Genomic DNA, 5,946 nt, shown 5'->3' on the forward strand with positions numbered 1-5,946 from the left:
ACTTGCATCTAGAGCTCAAAATGATAAACTTAAGAGTGATGCTAAATATTATGTTTGGGATGATCCCTATTTGTGGAGATTGTATACTGACCATGCTACTAGAAGATGCATTCCAGATCATGAGATTGAGTCAGTCCTTTAGTTTTGCCCTTCTTCTGCAGTGGGTGGCTATCTTGGTACCCAAAGGACAACATGAAAGGTGCTTGACTCTGGATTTTATTGTCCCACCATCTTCAAAGATACGTGGAAGATTTGTAGCACTTGTGAGCAGTGTCAGAGAGCAAGTGGTACTCTTTCTTGGTGACAAGAGATGCCTCAACAACCTATGTTGTTTTGTGAGATGTTTGATGTTTGGGGTATTGATTTCATGGGCCATTTCCTATTTCTTTTGGCTTTTACTATATTATGCTTTTTGTTGATTATGTTTCTAAATGGGTGGAAGCTAAGGCCACCAGGACTAATGATGCTCAGGTTGTTATGGATTTTTTAGGTCTCACATTTTTGGCAGGTTTGGCATACCTAGAGTCATAGTTAGTGACCAAGGCACCCACTTCTACAATAGATCCATGCAAGCTATTCTCAAGAAATATGGGGTTATTCATAGAGTTTCCACACCTTATCACCCTCAATGTAATGGGCAAGCTGAGTTTTCAAACAGAGAGATAAAGAGGATTTTGGAGAAGATGGTGCAGCCTAACAGAAAGGATTGGAGAAACAGACTTGAGGAGGCACTTTGGGCACATCGGACTGCTTACAAGGCACCCCTAAGGATGTCCCCTTATAGGGTTGTCTTTGGTAAAGCATGTAATCTTCCTTTAGAGATAGAACATCGGGCATATTGGGCTGTGAAAACTTGTAACTTGGCTCTTGATCAAGCTAGTGAAGACAGAAAGCTCCCAATTGAATGAACTCGATGAGATCCGCTTAGAAGCCTATGAGAACTCTAAGTTCTACATCGAGAAGACTAAAAGATTCCATGATAACTTGATTTCTAGAAAGGAATTTTTGGTTGGTCAAAAAGTGTTTTTGTACAACTCCAGGCTTGGACTCATGAATGGTAAGCTTCGTTCTAGGTGGATTGGTCATTTTGTTGTTATTAATGTGTTTTCTTATGGTGCTGTAGAAATCAAAAGTGAATCCACAGATAAGAGCTTCAAGGTTAATGGGCATCGCCTCAAGCCTTTCCTCACAAATCCTTCCTTAGTGGATGAACTTGTGGAGGAGGACTCATTGGTTGAACCCACTTGCCTCCCTCCATGAATCAGGGAGTTTTTCTTTCTCGCTGGATTTTGTGATTATGCTACATTAGGACAATGTTTAGTTTAAGTGTGGGGGAGACTATTGTAGGTTGTAGGTTTTTGTTGATGCATGCTTTTCTTTGACTTTCAGGTTTTGCTTAGGTTTGGGCATTGTCTCTCATACTTTTATTCACTTAAGTCTTGATATCTTGTGGTGTGAATCCATGCATATTTGTATGTCAAGTTGCTTTTGAGAATTAAGAGGTTGAAACAATTGTGATAGACTTGTCCCTTGTGAGAATTTGAATCGTAATTGTGGATGGATTGTTGTATGCCATCTAATATTCTTTCATGTGTGATTGCATTCTTGATTATTTACACTCTAGAACTTGACTTGTTTCTTGTTGATACTTGATATTCACATGCATATATTGAAGTGATCTTGGCATTTTTTTTAATAAGCCACTTAGCCATATAAGCCCATCTTGAACGAATTTATCCTTTGATATCCCCTTTGAGATTTTTACCTCTTTCATTGTTATTTAGCTCATTACAAGCTTATAAGTGAAAACCCATGATTGTCCTAACCTTAGGGAATTTTTGAGCTTCAGAATTATTTTGGGAATGGGTATTAAGTAAGAAATGGTGCATTGTTCTTCAAATCTTGTGGATTCTTGGTTATGTCTTAATGATGGTTGATACAATTGTGTAAATAAGTGTTCTTAAAAAAAACAACAAAAAGAGAAACAAAAGTGAATAAAATGTTGAGTAAGGCAAAGAAGATTGGAATTAGAGATTTGCTCTTATTTTGGGTTGATTTTTGCTTACTTTTTACTTATTCCCCATTGCTCCTATATTCCATTTGGTTTTACCTACATATCCCATATTTATCCTACCTTGTCCTTGGCACCATTACAACCTTGAAAAGTCCTTTTGATCTTTATGTGCATGTGCTTATGATGTTGATGTTAGAGGCTTGTCAAGCCTATGGTTGTGTTTGTTTTCATGAAATGCTTTGAGTGTAAACATTTGCGACCTAAGACACATGAGTGTAAACACTTTAGAGAGCATATCTTATGAGGTTCTATTGTTGTTGTGACTCACCTCTTGGTTTGATTGGTTTCGTGGCATACTTGAATTCATTGGATGATATTCATGGATATCTTGATTTGATTCTTTTACTCTTGTGTGTTTGATTTTTCCCATTTCATTGTATATCCTAGATTTCATTGTGAAGTATGTTATTTTCTTAGGTGTTTCATTTTCTAGTTTTTGTGATCTTCTTGCATGACTCACTTTGGTGCATATTAGTTAGCATAGCCTTATTTCTTGATTTTGTCCAGGAGTACAAAAGGTTAAGTGTGGATGTATTTGATGAACAATATATTACACACTATTCATAACCTTAATTTAGCATGATTGACGATTCTTGGTGCCAAATTGACTTTGTTTCACATGGTTTAATGTTTTAGACTTTAATGGACTAATATTCCTAAAATGAGTTAATTTGGGATTATTTGGCCTGATTAAATCTATTATCATTTTTATATCATATTTGGCACCAATGGCATTTTGGGTATTATGGAAGTAGAGGATATATGTTGAAGTGAAGATTGTATTTTTATTTTAGAAGTTTCTTTATTGTAATTTAGCTTTGGACCCATTGTTTAGGCCCAATTTGGTTTTATGTGTGTTGGAGGGGTTAAATTCGGATTCCCCACTCCAAACACACACACTTTACTTTTCCTCACTTTGAAACAAACACATTTCCGTTTTTCCTCTTTTTGCTCTGCAAGGGTTTCAGTCCTTCATTTTTCATTTTCAGTTTGTTCTTTCATTGCCATGAAATGCTAAATTTCTAGACTAAGTTCCTTTGGTAATGTACCACAACTCTTGAGGTTTTGTTATTAATGCATTTTCGGTTTCTTTATTGTTGATTTCTTCTATCTTATTTCTGAATATGGTTTTCTTAATTCCATTGCTTAGAAACTGGTTAGTTGAGTTTATCTTCTCTTAGTTGATTTACTCTTTCTAGTGCATGAATGCTTAGTTCGTGTGAATTCTTTAATCGTTTCATGCTTATACTGATTTCACCTAGTTAGAGGTTTAGGTTCTAGAACTTTGAATTGATTATCGCTTAGTTAATTGATTATCAGCAAATTCGGAAGTTCATGGTTGGAATCTGAAAATAATCTTTTGAAACCGAGGATTGAGTTGTGAACAAACGAACCAAAGGGATTTAGCCATTTTATTACATTGACTTTGAAACAAACACATTTCCGTTTTTCCTCTTTTTGCTCTGCAAGGGTTTCAGTCCTTCATTTTTCATTTTCAGTTTGTTCTTTCATTGCCATGAAATGCTAAATTTCTAGACTAAGTTCCTTTGGTAATGTACCACAACTCTTGAGGTTTTGTTATTAATGCATTTTCGGTTTCTTTATTGTTGATTTCTTCTATCTTATTTCTGAATATGGTTTTCTTAATTCCATTGCTTAGAAACTGGTTAGTTGAGTTTATCTTCTCTTAGTTGATTTACTCTTTCTAGTGCATGAATGCTTAGTTCGTGTGAATTTGTTAATCATTTCATGCTTATACTGATTTCACCTAGTTAGAGGTTTAAGTTCTAGAACTTTGAATTGATTATCGCTTAGTTAATTGATTCTCAACAAATTCGGAAGTTAATGGTTGGAATATGAAAATAATATTTTGAAACTGATGATTGAGTTGTGAATAAACGAACTAAAGGGATTTAGCTATTTTATGAAATTGTTATTTATTGTTTCTGAATTTGCTTATTCTTCATACTAATCCAACAACAAAACCCTCCTTTGTGTATGTGAGTAAAAGGTGTTTGAATCTTTGCTTGAAAGATAATCCTTGGGAAATGACCTAGGAGCCACTTCCTATTATTATAGTTCTTAATTGTTATATTATTTTCACTCGATCACTAACTCATGTAATAAAGTGAAGGAGAAACTCTAACTCAATACAAGCTAAAAAAATTAAAAAGACAAATATCGATATGGTAAACTCACTTTCAATTCGGTGTTGAATGAACTTTTGGTTTTAAATGAGTTCTAGTGTCAAATGAGTGAACTTTTTGGTGTTGAATGATTTTTTGTGTTGAATGAGTGAATGATTTTGAAGTGTGTATGATTTTGAGGTTAAATGGGTAATTTATTTTGAGGTTGAATGAGTGAATAACTTTGGTGTTGAATGTAATTTTCGGTGTTGAGTAAATTAATCAATTTTGGTGTTGAATGAATGTGAATGTGGGAAAGTTTTAAGTTTTTTAGGCTCTGATTGCACTTGGGATTGCTGACAAATAATGATTCAACAACACTCATTTAAGATAGCACTGTTGAATATATGCATCCATGACATTCAATAGTGTTTCCTTAAGAGAGCGATATTGAATGTCATATGTTCAACAATGCTTGAAGATATGATATTCAACAACGCTCACTCAAAGGAGCACTATTAAATCATTAGATCATTATATTTTATTAAAAGTTGTTATTTTACGGTACTACCAATGGTATCTTCTCACCTTTTTGGGTAAGGAACTAATCCCTTTCGGGGTTCGGGGTTGCTCCTCTCAATAACTGTCGCTCCCAAGAATCGAACCCTCGACCTTAGGCATCTTGTGGGGCCTTATATCACTAGACGAACGCATTGTTTGTAAAAACATTTGTCATTTTCAAAAGTAACAAGGTTATTTTAAATAAAACATAATAATTTTAGTAAATTTCTCATTTAAAAGAGCATTGTTCAACGTATGAAAATCGCTCATTTGATAATTTATTTTAATAACATATAAATTTATCATATACTCATAATTAAAATAATACAAAACATAAAATCTATGAATCAATTATAAATTCTTAAGTTTACAAGTAAACAATACGATAATAAAATTTATTACTAAATTATCATAAATAAATTCAATAATTTATTTTAGTAATAATTTTTTTTAACTATGTAAGAATTATGACATTCAACAACGCTCATTTAAAGAAGCGTAATTGAACATATGAAAGTTGCACATTCTATAGCACTCACTCAAAAAGCGTTGTTGAAATTGTGATGCATTTCAATATGAAATTGTGACATTCACCAGCGGCCCCTTAAAGAAGCGTTGATGAATATATGACATTCAACAATGCTCCCTTAAAGGTGAGTTGTTGAATCTTTGACATTCATCATCACTTTTCGGTACATGTACATGTTCTTCTCTATGAAGGGATATCATTGATCATCTTCTTCATTTTCATTACATCTAGAGTGTTCATATACTTGAAATTTTCTAGACAACACGTCAATTATAGACCAAGTGATAATACAATAAGAATGAGTATAAGTTAATGCATTGAAAATCACACCTTAAGATCTTCAACTACAAGGTTTATTGGCTAAGCCAAATAAGTGCCTAAGCCCCTCCCACTATCAAGGTATCCTCATCAATAGGAATTGGTAGCAATGTATGATCGTCGATTGCAATATCAATCTCGACTTTCTTATTATGCAGCATAACATCTGGTAAGTGGTGTACTTTACCAATATTCACTAATCGCTTAGATGGGATATCCAGAAATAGGTCGCAAGTGTTGACACCTTAAATGTTAGTTAAAACATATTTGTTTATGATTATAATTAAACTAAAGGGTAAGTAAATGAAGGCTAGTCAATTAAATTATCTCAAGAATGC

The sequence above is a fragment of the Lupinus angustifolius genome, unplaced genomic scaffold, assembly GCF_001865875.1.
Source record: "Lupinus angustifolius cultivar Tanjil unplaced genomic scaffold, LupAngTanjil_v1.0 Scaffold_116_14, whole genome shotgun sequence".
Taxonomy (NCBI): Eukaryota; Viridiplantae; Streptophyta; class Magnoliopsida; order Fabales; family Fabaceae; genus Lupinus; species Lupinus angustifolius.